We start from the raw sequence: 21,165 nt of genomic DNA, 5'->3' as shown, positions 1-21,165 counted from the left end.
GGTAGAATTCACAGGTATGCCACAGTGAAGCGCAATTCACCCAGTCCTAAAAGGAACAACTGTGCTTCTACAATTTAATATGGGTCATAATCATGCACAAATTGCATGACATTGAATCACATTAAAACAATTCTGAACCAATTCACTGAGCAATATGGAAAACTCACCTGAGCACCTCAACATCTTGTGCAAGTAAACAGAAAGAGTGCTTAGAAGGTAACACAAAAGCACACCTCCTCTGCCCCCCGATACACATAGAAAGACATACAAACTTGCACAAAGACACACAAACCTATACACATCTAGTGCCAAACTACAGACACAATTTCCACATCATACCACAAACATAACCACACAATTCTACTGCCAAAAACATTACAGTTTTTAGGAAAGTTCTTGTTGCCAGCTGTTTTTATTTGATAAACGAGACAAAAAAATATCCTCATCAACTGCATAATCTCTTAACAAAAAGGAAACACTGGCCTCTTCAAAATGAATGATACATATCTCTCTGTCTAAGAAAGTAGTAAATCTAATTTATATTAATTTAGAGAAATATCCAAGCTGTGAAAACATTGGTGACTTCTGGAGAGTCCACTTTGTTGTTAAATGTAAGATGGCCTTGAATCAGGCAGCCAACTAGGTAAGGATAAATGTATATACCCTTTGAAGCCTGACGTAGACAAAAACTGAAAACAGACATTTGCTAAATATCCTTGGTGCAAAATAAATGCCAGATAGCAGGAAAGTGCATTGGTAATGACACTTTCCCTACCTAAAACTTTAGGAGCTGTCTATAAGCATTGTATATAAAATGGAGATGGGCAACTATCATAGTCAGGGTCATCAACAAAGCATACTGCTTAAGATGATGATGAAAAATGTAAATGGTCAGCATGAAGCTTCTGAGGTTTGTCAACTCTAGTATACTATTCCATTGTTCTTTCTTTGGTACCATGAGTAATCTCAGATTTTGGTTTCTATAGCTTGTGTGTTGTTAACTCAAGGTTCCCTTAATTTGACTTAATAGCAGCAGCCTGCATTGGAACCTGTGTGTTGAGAGACAGCCTTACAAGACTATCTGCAAATCTATAAAGCTGAGTATATTTTTATGTATTATTCTGTATTATAGAGCTAAATTGTTGCTTAGATATCTGTTGTCGTACTGTTCTGCAAATATACAGAGATCAGTACATATTTTTTTGGTTTTATAATTTGCACTCTGATTCCTCACATCTCTGTTGAAACCCCCCCCCCCCCCCCCCTGTTCATAATTGTAGTTTAAATTTGGTGGCTTTTGCAGTGCCCGCCCCACTGTAGATTTGATCTAGGACACTCCCCCAGTCCCATCTCTTTATCGCATTCTACCTAATAAACCCTTTCTGCACTTGCTTTTAGTCCTTTTTTAATTTAATAACATTTTTTCAAACTGTGTGTGGACTAATACTGCTACATACTCATGTGCCAGCTTGCACTGCATGTGAATTGTTTTTACTACTGTTTTTGCTACTTTTCTGAAAAAAAAAAATGTAAGCCTGTTTCCTACCTTTCCTGTAATTAGTGTTCCAGATACGGATTTGATGTATCCAGGACTATTTGTAAGCTTCTGAGCACCCCAAGCCTTTCTGTGTTGGAGGGAAGCCTTCTAGCTTATCAGTGGGAGTGGTAAGCACTAGGTAACCTGTCTACCACATAAGGAGTGGTTCTGGCCCAGAATTTGTAGTTATTGGCCATTTGGGCGGTCTTCCATCTCTCTCAACTTTCTGATTTGAAGGCCTGCATTTGCACTTGTTTCTGTCCTGTAACTCCTGGGCCCATCTCATTTGCTCACTCAAAAAAAAAAAAAAAAAAAGATCTGCTTTTACTGTATTTGTGTTTCTTCCTACTTTATTTTACTTTTGCGTCATCTTAAAAGTACTCAGTTGTATTTATTACTGCTTGATGTAACTCATTCTAAGCCTTTTAGTTTAAGCACTTGGGCTTCAGACCAGTTGTTTTACATTAAAAAGGTTTGTGGTCTGCACTGTAGTGGCAAAACAGGTAGCTTACATCCTTCTAAGTTGGGAACTGCTGATTGAGGGCTCAGTGTCTGTTATTCTAAAAGTGTATCAATTCTGGTTTAAGCACTTGGGCTTCAGACCAGTTATTTTACATTAAAAGGGTTTGTGGTCTGCACTCTTGTGGGAGGAGAGGCTGGACTCTGCCCTTCTGAGCTGGGAATTTCTGGTTAAAGGCTTATAGTGCCTGCATATTTGAACAGCTCCTTACTGAATTTGGTACACCTTGTTTGCTGTAGCATAGACTAGATCCAGGCCTGCTGAATCTAGCTTTGTTTGTATAACTAAATTGTATTTATTACTGCTTGGTAGTAACTTGATTAAAGTGTAGCTATCATTCTAAGTCTTTTGGATTAAACACTTGGGCTTCAGACCAGTTGTTTTACATTAAAAAGGTTTGTGGTCTGCACTGTAGTGGCAGAACAGGTAGCTTACATCCTTCTAAGTTGGGTACTGCTGGTTGAGGGCTCAGTGTCTGTTATTCTAAAAGTGTATTAATTCTGGTTTAAGCACTTGGGCTTCAGGCCAGTTATTTTACATTAAAAGGGTTCGAGGCTGGACTCTGCCATTATGAGCTGGGAATTTCTGGTTAAAGGCTTATAGTGCCTGCATATTTGAACTGTTTCTTACTGAAATTGGTACACCTTGTTTGCTGTAGCATAGACTAGATCCAGGCCTGCTGAATCTAACTTTGTTTGTATGCTTGTTGTTTGTTTGCTTGTTATTTCCCTGAAACGCTAATTCCACCTAAAACGCAGCTTTTCAGCACTTCTGTGGATCCCTAGCGATATCTGCATTGCTTACTGTACTTATTTCCTTGTTTTACTTGAAAGAAAGTTACTGTTTGTCGTTTTTGCATTTAAGTTACCTGTAACACATTGCATTTAAGTTACCTGGCACTTGCTCACTAAAGCAATTATATAAGTCAGCACTAAAAAATTAAAAGCACTACACCCTCACAAACTCCCCTTGAGTACCTTATCCCCCACTGGCCCTTTTTTTTCAATTATAAAGAAATTCCCAATACTATTCTAGCATGTCCAAAGGTCAGTTGTCAATATCCTCTCCAGTCCAGCTGGTGAATCTGGGAATTTTGAGGCAATGTTACAACTGCCTCATGTACACAGACAACCCTCTCCTCCTCCCAACAAATTCCAACACATGTGAGAGCAACCATATAGCCATACTGGAGGCTAAGCTCTCTCAACTCAGTACTGGCGAAACCAGTCAGGAGGAGAAGGAAACCACACTCACTACAATTCCAGTCTCACATAGACCTACCACGACAGCAAACCAAACACATAAACACACAAAAACATACTTGGGGGCTCTAAATAAAAATCTGCCTAAGCAGCAGAGACCTTCAAAGCAGACACCCAAGCAACCACTACCCCAAAACAAAACACGTGCAACACATAGCTCACAAAGCCAGTGTGCCGAACAATCACAGCCCTTAAGGCTAAACAACACACCTAATACCCTTGTAATAGGTGACTCTACCATCAGGCACACTGACGTCCCACTCACCAGGTTGAACAAGGAGAAGGTCATGGTGAGCTGTCTGTCGGGTGCTAGGATCCGCCACATAACACAAGCACTTGGGTCACTCCAAGGCAAGTACAAATATGACTCAGTCATTGTCCATGCTGGTGTGAATGACCTGAGATGTACCTCCCTGGACTACATGAAAAGAGACAGAGGAGCTCCCTGAGCATGTAGCCCAGGCCGGTATGACCCTGACCTTGAGTAGCATCTTACCCTCACCAAGAATGATGCCACAATATGAAGACAAGATGATCAATTTCAACAATTGGCTTAAGTATTGGTGTCATTCAAAGGGGATCCAATGCCTGTCAGCCTGGGATGACATGCTCGACAAGCCACGATACTTCACTAGGGACGGCTTGCACCTGTCACCTCTGGGCTTTTGGATATTGGCAAAGGCTCTTGCTACCCCCATAGTGCCTTTTTTAGGCAAGGCTCAAAAGACAAACCCACCTCCATAGGTATCACAAGGGATAAGAAACTAAGAGTAATGCTACTCAACGCCAGAAGTCTAAACCTCAAGATGCACACACTCAAAACTCTCCTTAGCATGGAGAACATCGATATCTGTGCAGTAACAGAAACCGGGTTCAAGGCTCCAGAGCACCCCAGCACTACCAGGTTATACCTCATACCATGTTTTTCGGCCCCAAAACTTGGACCGAACCACAAAAGGAGGTGGAGTATCAATATCCGTCAAAGATGCCCACACTTCCAGGTTGGTGGCACAGCACGAAGCATCAGAGACTATCCATGTGCAACTAACAGTGGGTAAAACTGCCTTCCAGTTTATAGCCTGCTACAGACCACCCTCCCAAACCCAGGAACCTCACTCGGCCTTCCTGAGAACACTGGAAAATATGAAGGTCTCTCCAAACACCATTATATTGGGCGACTTCAACTACCCAAACATAGACTGGGAGCATTACTCTAGCTCCAACACCCTAGCCCAAAGGTTCCTAGAATTTATAAACTCAAATGCTATGGAACAACTTGTTACCACTCCCACAAGAGGGGAAAACATACTGGACCTGATCATCACCAACATGGGGACTCTATGCTCCAGACCAGAAGTGTATCCCTCACTGGTAAGATCAGACCATAAACTAATCTCACTGGATATTCACATCCCGACTCCACCCCTGCCCTGAAAACCACAGTGAAAAACTTCTCTAAAGCAAATTTCACACTCCTCAAAACAGAGGTGAAATCCTTCAAAGCCCCCGGGCCTGCGGAAAATACGGCCCAGACCACAGAATCCTTTATAAACGCATTCTATGAACACCTTCAGGAATGCATGGATCATGCAATCCCAAATAAATCCAAGACCCAATCCTCCAAAGGCAGACGTCCTGTCTGGTGGACCCCAGCCATAAACAAACTATACAACAGAAGGAGGAAGCTACTACATGATAGAGCAAAATCCCAAAAAGGGAAGGCATCTTTGATCAGTATTAGCAAAAAACTATGGGCACTCATAAAATCATCTAAGGCCAGCTTTGAGAGAAAAATTGCACAGGACACTAAGGATAATCACAAGGCTTTCTTTAGTTATGTTAGGAACCTGGGTGGGAATTCCCAGATATGCTCAGAATTAGTCCAAAATGACAAAAAATGTTTCCAAAATGACAAAAAATACACCGAACCCAGAGACATTAAAAAGATGATCAGCTTAGGCAAACGCTTTTCAACTCGCTTTATTAAAATAAAGTAAAACGTTAACAGTTTAAATAACGCTTTTCGTCCGAATTAATGATCGGACTTCTTCAGACAAACTGACAAACATCTGAGTAGTAGTGAAAAATTGTTTAAATAGCTCATTTTCACGCCATGATTGTGAATCATGATGTAATTTCTTAAAGTAAAACTTCTACTATTGCTATTATGATGTTAATATTATAGATGTCGCTGTTAAAAAACAAATGCTTTTATTTATTAAAAATGGAAAATAAAAATATTTTTTCTTATATTATGAATTTAATATGATAAGATAATGTTAAAAAATGATGAATAAAACATTAATAATTTTAAAAATCTCATCAAATTGATTTTAATTTTAATACATTATTTATATCTAGAGAGCGTTACTATGAAAAAACAAGTGAATAAAAAATGAAAAAAAATTGGTGGTGTGCAGAAATTTGAGATGACAAGACTGTCATAATAAATATTAATGAAAATTAATAATTAAAACTTAATAATTAAAACTTGAAAATAATTCTTCCGAAAGACTTTTATTTAATTTTCTATTATTACTAGCATATTTTATTAAAGAGGTGGTGGTAAGAATAAATAAAACAATAATTATAAAATGAATATAATACTAATTGATTGTTCTATTATTGTGTTTGTTTTCATTTCTATTTATGTTTTTATTTTATTTTATCTTATTTTAATATGAATTATCTCTCTAAACTTCGTAATTTTAGGAGACACATTAATGAACATTTCTCATTTAAACCAGAATACATAAAGGCGTTGAGCCGAATCTGCCATAATAATTCGCTTTTTTCCAGCAAGAGGTTAAAGGGTCCCCCTCGAATATCTTGCTTTACTTGATGGATGACTTTAAAACAAAAGTTATGTTCAGGAAAATCCATAATATGCCTTGCTAGAGCGTTGTCTTCCTTATGCAAATTGATGCTTCTTAGGTGTTCATAAAACTCTGTCTCACAGCCTACTCTTACCTATGTAAAACGACGGGCAGGCCTGACAAATAGCTACATAAACAACCCCTTTAGAATTGCAATTGTATTTCCCTTTAGTTTGAATTTTAGTTCCATTTATACATAATGTTGTTCCTGCGATCATATAATGGCAGTATGAACAATTGCCACATTGTCCCATTCCTCTCAAGAAAGTTGTTAAATTAGCTTGATTGTTTCTTTGGAAGATATCTTTAAAATTGGAAACTTTCTTTCATATAATTTTAGGTTGTAAACCTAATTTAGATGTTAATAGTTGATCTTCATTAAATATGTTCCAATTCTTCAAAATAATTTCTTTAATATTAGCAAAGTCCAAAGAAAATCGTATTATACAAGCTAAATTGTACTTGACAGTATGTGATTGTCCCATTGTTGTGAGCTCGAATGGGGAACCCACAGACATTGCCAACATCCTAGCTGACAGGTTCAGTGCAAACTTCTCCCCCCCTCCCCACCAAAAGGGCAAATATCTATCCCAGCAGAGTGCTGCCCCCCTAACATCTCAGATGCTCAGGTAAGAGCTGCCCTCTCCAAAGCAAAAAACACAGCATCAATGCAACCAGACGGTGTCCCGGGCTGCATCCTACATGAACTCCAAGAAGAGCTAAACCCAAACATAAAACTACTGTTCAATCTCAGCCTTACTACAGGATATGTACCCAAAGAGTGGCGTACAGGAACAGTGGTCCCTCTCCACAAAGGTGGTGCCTCAACAGATCCTGGAAACTATCGCCCCATAAGCCTGACTAGCTTGGTCTGCAAAGCTATGGAAAGGATCATCATGGACCTCATAAATAAAGATATTGGGGACCTACAGACACTGGATCCTACCTGGTTTGGCTTTGTTAAGAAAACAGCCTACCTGGACCTCGCAAAAGCCTTCCATACAATACCCCACTCGGGCATTATAGATAAGCTCACCAGCTTAAATATAAACCCCTATGTCACTAGATGGGTTGCAAACTGGCTCAAGGACAGAACCCACATGGTTAGAATTGATGGAGCCATGTCAAACTCCAAACCAGTTAACAAGTGGCGTCCCACAAGGCTCAGTCCTGGGACCTCTCTTGTTTGGTATATATTTCTCGGAGGTACAGGCCAACACGGAAGGACTGGGGCTGACCAAGTTCGCAGATGACTGCAAACTGGGCACCATAATAGACTCTCCAGCCGACACAAGCATCCTCCAAAAGGGCCTCATAGAAACAGACAACTGGTGCCAGAGCCATGGCCTCAAGCTACACACCAAAAAGTGTATAGTCATCCCCTTTAGCAAAAACAAAGTGCCCACAAATTAACACATAGGTGGTAATCCATTAAGTACAGAAGAAGTAATTAGGGACCTGAGGACCCAAGTTGATAGCAATCTCTCATTTGACAACCACATGGCCAAAGTGGTTAGAAAAACATTTTATATAACCCACCTAATCATGAAGAGATTCACATCTAGATCAGGGGAGGTCATCGTGCCTCTTTACTCATCCCTCATCAGGCCCATAATTGAGTACAATGCCCCTTTTGGGATGTACCTTACAAGACACCTGCAGCAACTGGAAAGACCCCAAAAGTACCTCACCAAGAGGATCAAAGGGCTCAAACAGATGCCATATGCTGCCTGGTTAAAGAAACTCCAGCTCTACTCAGTGGCATACCGCCTGCTCAGAGGCGATCTGTGCCTGACATATAAAGCCATGTCCAACCCGGAATTAATGGACATGCTGCACCACAGAAAATCCAAATCCCATCGAGCCACGCGCTCGAGAGACTTGAACCTCAGCACTGAAATAAATAGGACATGCTGGAGGGACAGATTCATAACCCAGAGGCTCCCCTCACTCTGGAATAAAATCCCAGTCCAGGTTAGGCAGAGTCCCTCATTGACTCTCTTCAAGAGGAATCTTGATGAGTGGAAGGGAGATCGTAGGTTTACCACGGGTATCACTTCTGTGTCACTGTTAGACAGAGGCACAGTATACTAACCTCGAAAAAGGGCATAGCAAAATTAATTTAAAATGGGTGGCGAAAGCCAAACACACTCTGGCTAGGCTTATAAATGCCCTAGGGCAGATAGCCTAGTATGAACCTATGAACCTATAAAAACCCTTGTCTATCTGTACAAGAGGTAATGGATGATTATCTTAATAGCTAAGCCAACTGAATCATTTGAAGAGTTGCCTGAATCCGGTCTTTCATATTATCTGAACTAACCCCAGCAATGGAGAAAAATACAAGTTTGCAATGTGACCTATACACCCTACCTCTCTTACTTATTTCTCTGCAGTTATAAAATGCAGTTTCTTCATAAACCAAGAGAACCTTTCCATCCTGTAGATTGGGACAGTAATGAAGGGGCAGAGAATAATGGCTGGGCCCATCTCAGGGATACAGACAAGAAATGCATTTCCTCATAAGGTTTACTGTGGTTGCTGCTGCTCTACCCTGAAACTTCTGCTGTAATTATAATGGAACTATTTCTTGTACTGCTAACCTTGTCAGTTTTCTACAGAGGGGCTAACAGTTGGGAGGAGCAATTTATGTACATTTTGGGAAGTGATGAAGTAAACATTTGCTCTACATTCTCTATAGTCTTGCTCTTTTCTCCGGTCACTTTCAGTATTTATTTTCCTTTAGGAGGGCAAAACAGAAGTATTTGTTCAGAGGAGCATCCAGCAGCAGAGTCCTAACATATTCGGGGAAAGCCTTGGTCTTAACTGGAGGTATACAAAAAGGTGTTATAGGGTTGAATGAGTTAACAATCATACCTCCTTATGGCATCTGGATCTTTTTTGGGTCTGGTTTCTTTAACTAAGTGACTTACCAGCTAACAATATGCCGTATTACAAAGGGCAAGGATCTATTCACAAAATGGTACCAACCAAGATTGTTAATCTACAATGTCCTGCAGTAGTTGAATTCATTAATGCCACGTATGCATATTTTTATACTTGTGTTCTTATTTTCATAACTGAAAGACCTATGTATTACTGAGGTATTGGGTATGAAACACCTATGTGGAAGATGGGACAACTCATTGAAAATGCTGGTTTATATCACACTATACTGAAAATATTGGTAGTTGTTAGTAAATATGAAATAAACATTTCCATAAGTACTAAAAAATAAATGACAAACTATTGAATGACATTAGGTAAAACTTTAGATGTTGAAGAAAACTGTCTAATATTTGCACTGCAACTTGCACATCTTGAGGGACATGCAGTATATGCACTGCTAACTATATAATTAAACATATGTTTTCATATTTTTATAAATACCTCAATAAACTTGCACTTATAAAATAATTTTTTTTGTCATTTGAAAGCTTATAGCTGGTTAAAAAATGTTCTAATAATACATGTCTAAGTTGCTAGGTTGTATAGTTTTCAAGACACAAAAATGTGATTTTGGAAATTTGGAAAAAAATATAATTTCAGCTTATCTAAACAATCTATCTTGGATTGTGATTTAATGTGGAGTTGACTTGTAAGAGAAGTTTTATTTGAATTTATACTTTATTTTTACCACTGTTTGAAGCTGTTTGTAGGAAGGAAGGGATAGCTTGTAGAGAAGATTTACTTAGATTTATATTTTGCTGTTTTACCTTTAATTTTCACTGTTGGTTGTTAAGAAAGAGATAGGTTTTAGACAGACAAGCTCTAGCCGTCCCCAAGGGGCCTAGTCAGCTATAAAGTCACACAGACTGCATAAAGGACAATCCACAGCTTATCTAAACAATCCTATCTTGGTTTGCAATTTATTGATCTTTATTGTTAAAAAGAAGTGTGATTGTGAGAGATACAGAGCAGAAGCTACTGCACACACTGGCGCATTACGTAAAGGAATTAGAGTTTTTGTTTGACTTTCAGAACTTGTACAGTCAGAACAATTTACTGTACTTACTTTAGTATTTAGTTACATATTGCTTGTGTGATTTTACTCATAGGAGTTGATTTAAGTTCTATTTGAATTATGTGGTTACTGATTTTGATTACTCTTTTCTTTTATAATTTGTCATCAAACTGAAGCTGAATATGGATTCCTTAAATGAGCATGCCATCAATGATTTGCAAAAGTCTAAATATTTTGTACAGTGTAATAAATGCTATGCATATTTAAAGGCAACACCTGATAACACTGGTGATCCGTGTTCCTCCTGTCAAAGGCTGGATGATTTGCTTACCATTATTAGAAGTAAATCTAGACTTGATGATTGTACTTGTGCAACTGGCATGGCTTGGAGAATAGTTGTTACATAGATTAATGACTGGGTTGGTGAGATAAATAATGTTAGGCACAGAGCAAACAGAACACATTTAGGAAATGATGTGTCTATTGCCTGTAAAGATCATTCAACCACTATGAAACAAGATGATGCCCCTGACAACTTTGGAATTCTGGATGCAAGTATTCAGCGATCTGAGGATTCAGAGTGTTTAGAAGGAAACAAAAAAAAGAAAAAAAAAAAAAAAAAAGAAGTTCACAACAAATAACTAAAAAGAAACTGATAAATGTCTGTAAAGTAAAGAGATTACAAAGAATAACATTCTTCTATCAGAAAACCTTCAGTCTACAGAAAAAAATTATTTTTCCAAAAGGGAAGGTAGAAAAATGAGGCACGGGGCAAGTGAAAAGTAAGAAATCAAAATTGAATGGAGAAGGATTGAACATTACTGTAAGAAAAAAAGAACAGGAAGACAGATGTTGACTACATGGTTCAAACTGTGGACGTACAAAGCCAGCCAAATGAGAACTGTATGCTTGGAAATTTAATATGCAATGAAAACAGTGGATTAATAAGACTAATGGTGATGAAGAGCATTCCTTTGTAACAATTGCTAGAGCAGATATTACTGAATTAGAAGTTGAAGATTCTTCAGATCTGGTCAGAAAATATATTCTTGTAATTGGAGATTAGATTATTAGAGGAATTGATACTTACATTTGCAGAGAAGATAATGAACATCGAATAGTGTTATGTTTGCCAGGAGCAAAAACATAAGATGCGAGACAAGCCTTGGAACACCTTAATGAAAGGAAGTACGGATCTGTTCTTATTCATTTCAGTACAAATGATCTCATCTGCAAGAACTTTCTGACTGTTAGTAGGGAACTTACAGCCCTCTAAAATGGTATAGCTTGTACTAGTGTTAGGACATATTTTTCACAAATCGCATATAGAAAGGATAGTCAGGTCACTGTGAATGAAAGGATTTTTGGGTAAATACATAGAAATGTGTAGAGCATCCAAGTCTAGTTTCGGGCGTACATGTGTTCAGACAGGATGGCATGAATTTGTCAAGCTCAGGGAAGAGAATTTTTGCAGCAGATATTTTGCAATATTTGTCAAACACCAGGCAGGATTTTTGCTAGGTGTTGAAAATTTAACAGTTCACAAATAGCAACATTTGATGCATCTCTTATGGTTGTCAATGCTAGCAGCATTAATAATAAAGATTTTTATTGGAAAATCTGCTATGTTTACACAAGATTGATATTGTTATTGTCTGTAAACTTGGTTAAAGAACAATGACTGGACACTAGTCAGGGTATACATGTTTTTATTGTCACAGACATTCTAATAAAAATCAGATGGAAGTGTTATGATAGGGATCAAAGATAGTTATGAGACCTGTGATAATTACATGTTCAGTGATAACACCAATACTATATACTGAACAATAAAGACGGCTCTGGAACACAATTATTGTTGGACAGTACAGACCACCAAAGCTACGTGCTGATGACCTAGAGGAATTTGTACATTTCTTGCATGAAGCACAGGGGAGAATAATATTATTAGCTGGGGACTTAAATTTACCAAAAACAGACTGGAATAATACTGATTCAACAACATTAATTAGTAAGGAAATTATTAACAATGTATGTTCAGGAACAATAATTGCTTCAGATTGTAAAACAAAAAATACCAGGAAATAGAACATACTAGACATTGTGTTCCTAAAGACATTGCTGTTACTTCAAGTCAAGTTTTACCACAACTGATGTGCAGTGATCATGAGGTTACAAAATTAATTTCTTCCTGGAAAATTCTGCCAAACTGAAAACTAAACCAATGCACAGATGATCAATTACAGATTATATGGAAGCATAACGGCCACTGTATAAAACTAACTGCAGTGATGTGTTCAGTGGAAAAACTTCAGATGGAATGTGGAAAGTTTTGAAAAAGAAATTGAGTACAAGAAAAATCAAAAAAATGTTCAGCATCGGGGGGGGGGGGTGATATATTTCCTTAAGAACAAGATACCTGATTAAGGTTTGAGACAAAAAATATAATAAATGGAAGAATGGTCGAATTACAACTTTGAAAACCAAAATAAACAAGCTACTAACAAATTAAACACTGTAAGACAACATCAAGAAAATTTTGTAGGAAATGTATATAAAGATATTGAGAATAGCAAACCATTTTATAGATACATAAGATATGGAAAGAGTAAAGACAAACGGATAAATTGTGTGATTCTAAAATTTATTCTCGGATGCAACAGATTATAGATATATTTACAAAATCTTATGGAAATTAATTTCTAACAGGGTGATAATGTCATATATGACATATAACCTCAGATACTGGAATCAGATTAGACTACATTGTAAAAGAATTGTGCAAACTGGATCCAAAGAACAGGGAGGAGACAGAATTAGTAATAATGACTTAAGAACACTTCAACAAGAACTTACAGTACCATTATATCTATTATTTACTAGTTCATATAAATATGGGGAGGCATGCGCTTATTAAAACTGTCTTTAAGGGGGGGGAGGGGGGTAGGACAAACCCAGGATCATGACTTTAAAATGCATATTAAAAATACATCTTTTACCACCTGTAACATGATGTTCTATAACAATATAATAAGAGCTATGAATGGGAAATTGTTTGACAGTCACACACAAAATGATCAATAAATCTACATATTGCTTGATAACTGCATGGCTTACAAATAGGACATGGCAAGTATCATATAGCAATTGAACGTGAACTTCTTGATTACAGTCAGTCCCAGACATAAATTGAAAGGAGAATATTTAATACATCACACAGTGATTGAAACTGTGTACTCTCATAAGGACCCCTGGATAATGGGTAGATCCAAACTTTGAGTTTTCAATATATTAAACCAAATGGGTAGTGATAGATACAAGAACTATAGGTTGTAAGAAAAAAGATTTATACAGTCTAGAGATCAGAAATAAGTCATTTGTTTATATTAGACATTAACTTGAAAACTTGAGTATGGAATAAATAACAAAAAACCTAGAAAACAAGCATGCGATGTCTAAAAGGAGATCTTATTCTGGTATATAGGGCATTTAGAGACAACTGCCTCTGGGAATGTTTGGGGCTATCAAAAAGTAGTAGAGAATCATCAGACAGCTTTTGCATGGAACAGACTACCAAATTACAGTGAAACAAGTACTAGTTTAGATAGTTTTAAGAACAGCCTGGACAGTTATTATGGGAACAAGTGTTTTGGTACTAGCTCTTAGCACTAGAGGGTGTAATTAGGGGATTAATCCCATGCCGAAAATATTTATATGCATGTATTATACTGTATTACAGTATTTATGGAGAAGACTAAACTGACTATTCAAATCCTATAAATATTTATTACCTAAGATTGCTATTTTTCAAAACTGGTTTAATAATACACAAAATATTTACATTTGTTTATCTTATGCTTAAGTTTTTCAGGAAATGCTCTGGCATACAAGAAGTGTGTAAGCTGCTAAAGGTGCAACATTCCACACCATATAGGTAAAAAGAAAAAATCTGGCTGATGCAACTGCTCCGAGGCATACCTCTTAACTGTCTGGATTTTCAAAGAATGTCCAGACTTTTGCTTCATATTTTTAGTCTGTTCCTCACAAAATTTGTGGATTCCTTGTAAATCAGTGAGGATTGAATTCACTACATGCATTGTAGATAGATTTCATATCCTTATTTAAAAATTGCTCCCCATTTCCAGGCCTTTTGCCCAACTATTTTTTGCCTTCATCCATTTTTTTTCGGTAAATAAGAGGTTCTGAGGTAGTTGCATTAAATAGCCACAGTTGCACACATTTAAAATCCACTTACTTTCCATCTCTTCTGTTCTATTCCTAACATCTCCTGGCTTCTATTGTTAAGATTATTTGTTTGTATAACTTGGAACTTAAAATTATGATCTGGTGTATTATTACATATGTGTTTTGATAAAGCACTTCTCATGGATTTGTTGCTGATATCAGGCAGCTTCTTCAGTTTAACTCATTTTATCTTAAAGTAGCTCATAGGCCATAAAACATGCAACATGCATGCTACGGATACTTAAGATATCAAAACAAAAACAAAAACAAAACAAGAAATGACTGGCAGCAAAGGAAAAGGGAAGGTGTCAGTCCAGGATATAATGATCTGACATAAATAAACAAAAGTCTCATTGTAATTCATCTTTATTCGCAATGGAGAAAAGAACAGGTGAAGGAGCAGTCCCCTTATCCAATTATGTAACATCTGAAGAGACAGACATGGATATCTTAAACACACACATATATATGAGAGAGAGAAAAAGACAAATATAGCAATAGATATAGATATTCAAGCAAATCAGTCATGTCAAGTAATCAAGAATAATCTGTGATAGTGATCTACCAGGAGACCAGTGACCAGTCATCCAACATTCATAAAACAGGTGTCTGGGTAATGGGTAATGGACTCTCAACTCTCAGTAACAACAGCAATGACCTTTTATGATGTCCCAATATTTAATGCGTTGTCTGCATAATTACAACTTCTTCTGTAGACTTCCTGGAAGGTAGAGTAGACTTCCTGGAAGGTGAAGGAATGTTTTTATAGTATCTCTTTCCCTGTAAAATGTTTCTCTTATCCTATCTTTAAGTTCATTACAGTGTTTTGCCTACATAAAACAGACACTTATGAAAATCATCTCCTTGAGGTATCTGTAAACCCAGAGAGGCACCCAAAACTGTACAAGTAGCTAAATAAACTAAATGTTCGTCAGAAAAAAAGATACAGTCAGTCTTCAAAAATGTTAAGATCTTAATCGATAAAAATGACAGATGAATTACTTGAAGCTAGCAGGCTAATTGCTACAGGAAACTCAAAAGCACAGCAGAAAGTGCACTGATGTTCCCTCCCACTTTATTACCCACCGCTCTTTAACAGCCATGGTATAAAATTGTAGCAAAGTGTCCCTACAGGTGTCTTGACTGCTACAAAATATCTGCTTGAAGACTGTCATCCACCTTTGGCTTTATCTCACATGCATGATCACAACGTCATGCAGCAATGACTTTTATATAGACTATCTCCAGTTAGACTTCAGTGTTGTGTCCTAATACATTCTGATAACTCTGCACACAGCTAAAAAAAAAATGTGAATAGGTTTGGGCAGACTATGAATCCTAGCTAAGGAATCTTGCAACAAGGCTGCCCAATCAAACTTTTAGTTCCTGACATCAAAACTATTACAGTTACATTCCTCTTTCCAGATGTCACCTAGCTGTTATAGTCTAGCAAGGTTAATGACTCTGCAATATTTTTCTTTTGGGGGGGGGGGGGCATGGTTCTCCTGTAAAAAGTGATTTGCTTCAGCAGAGCCTATCCAATCAACAAAATGAAATAAAAAAAACTAAGTTAAAGAAGAAGATGCTTTAAAATTGAACAATCTGGACACCAACTTTGCACATACTTTTTGATGACAGATAAAACACGCATCCCACTCAGTCAGCCCAATATTTAACAGATAAGCTACATGCTATACTAATTGGATAGGTTATTGCCCAGCCTCACAGTCTCCAATAACGATGTTTTGTGCATTTCAAACAGTCTTGAAATGCTACTGTTTTGACTCTGCTACCTCTTCTGGAAGACTGGGCAAGCATCCACTACCCTTTCCTTAAAATAATATTTCTTTGCATCTACCCCGAACAATTATTTTGCATTCTTTGTATCCTATTGTTGTCATTACAATATTTTTTTATATAGCACACACTTAGACTCATTCATATCATGCTACTTCCTCCCTCCCCCTTCCTATCACCTCCTTTAATCAGAACTATACATGATAATCTCTTTAAATGTAGGGTTACTACCTACCCTTTTTTATGCAGGACATTTACTATTTTTGTCCTGAAATTTCAGAATATTTGCCATTTTTCATGTTTCTTTGGGGGACATAATTGTCAAAATAGTAAATTAAAAAATAATTAAATAAAAAGCGTATTTTGCATATGAACCATCTTACTATTATATGAAACAGAAAAACTCAGTATTATGCATGAATGAGCTTTGATTTAGGAAAAAAAAGTGAAGTCCATTCCTTTGCACTGGTTGTGGGTATGATTTGTCCTGAAAAAAACAGCAGTCCATCACGATAAACTAATCACTTCAGTACGTCTTACTGATGCTACCTACATAAATTTTGGAGCAGCCATCTTACGGGTAACTATCTTCATTAACTTCACCAGTACTTTTCAAATAGCTGGAAAAGACCCATTTGAAAAACTCAGTACAACAGATCCCCATCTCTGCAACAGGCATGAAAAATATCTAGTTGAGGGTAACAAAAATAATGCAGGGTCTATACCAGCAAATATACAGTGAAGTCTGTCAAACAAAACTGTCTCCCAGTGGCTGTGATATCTGTCTCATAAGTCCACGGTCCAAGGCTCAGTCCTAATCACTAGTTATTTTCTGTATGGAGGCTTTATCGTCTATATTCTCCTCAAGTCTCTGGGTATTACTTTTTTCCCAATGCCTACTTCAATATGTTTATATGTGAGTGTGTGTGTGTGTGTGTGTGTGTGTGTGTGTGTGTGTGTGTGTGTGTGTGTGTGTGTATATATATATATATATATATATATATATATATATATATATATATATGGATCTATTTCACAATACCGAAATTTCAGAATGCCGACAACCATATGACTGACATACAAAATCTTGACATTGTAAGTAGACCATGTAAAAGGAAAAAACTCCTCCCTGCACCCCCTGTAACTTTAATATACCAACTCCGAGATCTCATTACAGTGCAGAAATGGAAATCTTTCTTTACCTCACTATAGTGAGATGCCGGTTCCACATTGTCAGCATTCCGAATGTCGATCATATGGTGTCGGTCATACGGTTGTCGACATTATGGACTGTTGGCAATGTCAGGTAAAGCCATATATATATATATATATATATATATATATATATACACACACACACACACACACACACATATATTTATATATATATATGCATACATACAGAGTTTCCCTTTTTGTTTTGGCCTGGGCTATGGCTGAAGGTGGCTATGAAGGATCAGTTCACTTACCTCATTCAAATAAATAAATATTAAAGAAAAAATATTCAGATATATATACCAAGAGAAACAAAAACAGTACAAATAAGCACAAGAGAAATTCCAAATTCCAAGACAGCAAATTCTTCCCAAAGGATGACGGAGACAGAAGAATGGTAAGAATGGTAAGACACAGTTCCGAAACAGAAGGGGAAGCAGCTAAGTGATAATGTGCAAATTGTGGTTTTTTTTTTTTTTTTTACGCAAAGAGCTGTGGATGCATGGAACACTTGCTGTAGATAATTTCAAATTATGTCATGGGGTGTGTTATTCAAGATGAAGGCTGGTACTGGTTTAGTACAATCCCTAGTTTATCAATGACAGAAAAGGTGAAGAAACTGTCTTTATCTTTGACAAAGTGTATGTTTTATTGCTTATGGAACTGAGGCAAGTTGTATTTTGTCCTCTAGACTTCTATGTTATATTTCTGAATATTATGCACAGCTTTGTCTAGACAAGCCAAAGCTTAGTGAGAAATTATGCCACAAACAAAAGTTCTTCTAGAAGTCTGCTTGCTCACTAGCCCTGCATATTAGGCTGCGTTTCTTGCTCTACGCTTAATTCCTCAGGAATGGTGCTGTCAGTCATCTCCCATTTTACTACAGGTATTGACAAAGGCACAAGTCCGCTTGTAGATCTGGCTCCTTATGCATCAGTCACTTACATGATTACTAAGAGGTTTCCCTGCTAGTAGAGAGCACGGCATATGACGGTACTAAATCCTTTTCCACTCAAGCCAGAAATTACTGTCGATTCCTGAAATCAGATCACCAAACCTGCAGATAGGAATTCAACTACTTTAATGCAAATCTGGCACTGTCGACTGTTTTAAACAAGAGATGTACTATCTTAACTGAAGACATAGAATACTGATAACCAAAAGGACATCAGCACACTACGATTAACATTCTGGAAGGCCTAAAATTAACACAAAAAGCATGACCGATTAGACACCCACTCAAAATACAACCTAGTATCAGACTTTTCCCTTCTTGTACGAGAATCCACCATTACCTTCCTGCTAAGTTAACCACATTTCCTCAGCACTCCTCGGACCATATTAGTGGATTCAAAAACTTGCAGATAGTTTCTATGGACTAATCTGAATTCAGAGAAAGGCTACCAAGCTTTGTTCACTTATCTAAGCTCTGATTTGTCCTCACAAAAAGCCCTTAAAACGCTCTGTTCTATAAATGAAGACCGTCTTTATCACTGCAAGCAACTGAAATGAAGTATAAGGTTATCAGTGCTGTAATACAGATTCCAACTGTCAGGTAAGAAATTGGAACTAATCTATCATACCTACTGAGCCCAAGTACCATCTCACAACCTATGATTTTGTGCTTCTCCCGATGATCTGATCTGCCCATAAAATACAGCTAAAACAGTACTGGAAATAGAACATTACTAATGACACAACTAATATCACTGCAGGCCTATCTTCTCAGCAGGAACACAAATCATGTGTCAGCCTGCATTTAACTATAGCGATTGGAGCAATTCTACATCAATTTTGAAAACTTTTACACTTAAGATTCATCAAGGAGTTAAGGTCAGATTAAGGTTTCTGTGCATCATCTAAATTACTGTGTTCTACCAACATGGCAATCATAGCTTTAAATGATGAAGATTTAATTTTCTTATTTCTTCCATTTCTTTACAAAACAAATCTTACTAGAAAGGGGTCAAGGCTCAGTGTACACCTTTCCTCAATGCCAGATGGTAAGATCTCCATAGCTTCCTTTTTTTTTTTACAGTTTTAAATCCAGACAGTTTTGAGGTATGAGAAAAGGCAGAAATACTAAGAAAATTTCTTTGCATTTTCTCTGTCCTCTGTATATAACTCTCGACCTCTTAGCTCAAGAAAACTAGACAGCCCCATAGCATATATTAACAGAAGAAAGTTCAGGCAACCTTTTCTGTTGTTATATGCTCAATTTCCAACGGGCATGCTGGTTTCTCTGACGAATCAGCAAGCTCATTTTTGAATGTTTATAGTCAGTCATTTATATAATAATGTCTTTATTTCTGCATATCTGTTTTTATTGTTGTTCATTACAAGGAACAGGTTATATTCTTACAAAGTTAGCAAATAAAATTAAATGAAACTTACTACCAATTAATGATATACTTTTGAATGGCTAAACAGGCATATTACCAAATATAACCTGTTGTAGTACATAAAATGCATGGACATTACTGTACCATGTACAGACAGCCAAGTTTAACCTATCTCAGCCTGGTAACAAACTTGGAAAGAGGATTACAGCTGGATCTACAATATTTAATTACATAGGATAGTAACTGCAAATTCCATTAATCTGTTATGTTAAGAGATAAAAGTGCTAGATTCCACTAGCCGAAGAAGTCTTTTTATCAAAGTCAGATTTTTTTTTCTTTTGGGTTTAACATTTATAAGCAGCTGTATCAAAAGAGTAAAAGCAATATGCAGGTTCATAGGTTCTCACTAGGCTACTGACTTGAGAGCAACTTAAAAAAACAAGCTTTATACATCCATGGCAGGATTTAGTCCTTATACTTGATTATATATAACCCAGAGATGGGCTGAACAAGGATATGTTGGGACATTTACATGGTACAAACATCCTGTAAATTGCAGGTAAAAAAAAATGAAATAGCTGTACTAAAACTATATGCATAACATCACAAGCAGTCATATATGAATAACAACACCATAAGGACCAGATCATTAATACTCAGTCCAATAATATGATTTAGAGAATGGGAAAACTGTACATCAGTACCCTGACTGAAGAACGAACGTTCTCCAGCAAGGTATTGATGTACAAGTAATGCCCACTGGAAAAAGAGTCCACTGCTTTACGGCAGCATATCAAGCTGCCTTGGAGCTCAGAGTGGAAAAAAATCTAACAGCCGCCATTATTTTATGCTCGCTAAGCAGCACATCTGCTGTTTAGCAAGTGTAAAATAAAAAAGGTAGGTGTGTGTGTGTGTGTGTGTGTGTGTGTGTGTGTGTGTGTGTGTGTGTGTGTGTGTGTGTGTGTGTGTGAGAGTGTGAGAGAGAGAGAGAGAGAGAAGTGAAGAGTGAGAGTGATCGAGCGAAACCCGACAGCATCACATAACAGCTTTGTGTACCTCTCGACCATTCCTCTAAGCACAAGAAATCTGGACAGAGCCAGAAATAATGAGGAAACAAAGAGCTAAAAATAGGGACAGATTTTAAATATTGCTCTTATAAACTTAGAAAGTTGTTAGAATAACAGGGTTTTCGTTAGCAAGCATTCTTCTGAAGCAGAGGTGTGTGTGTGTGTGTGTGTGTGTGTGTGTGTGTGTGTGTGTGTGTGTGACCGTGAGTGAGATGACTGCTTGCGGCAGTAGCACTAACGTAGTTTGCATACCTCTGCACCTTTCAGCTGAAGAAATCTGGATAAAGCTTAAAATAAAGGGGGAACAAAGGCTATAAAAATAGAAACAGATTTTAATTAT

General features: G+C 37.2%; 1 protein-coding gene across 1 annotated transcript in view; it reads right to left on the bottom strand.

The window, feature by feature from the left end:
• APAF1 (apoptotic peptidase activating factor 1) overlaps nt 1–21,165 on the bottom strand; it is a 2,040,921-nt gene that overhangs the window by 1,437,577 nt on the left and 582,179 nt on the right. The window lies entirely within an intron of this gene.

The sequence above is a fragment of the Protopterus annectens genome, chromosome 11.part0, assembly GCF_019279795.1.
Source record: "Protopterus annectens isolate FY-2018-M chromosome 11.part0, PAN1.0, whole genome shotgun sequence".
In the NCBI taxonomy this organism is placed as follows: domain Eukaryota; kingdom Metazoa; phylum Chordata; order Ceratodontiformes; family Protopteridae; genus Protopterus; species Protopterus annectens.
Note: the sequence above shows the minus strand (reverse complement) of the source record. Positions and strands in the feature narration are given on the sequence as shown.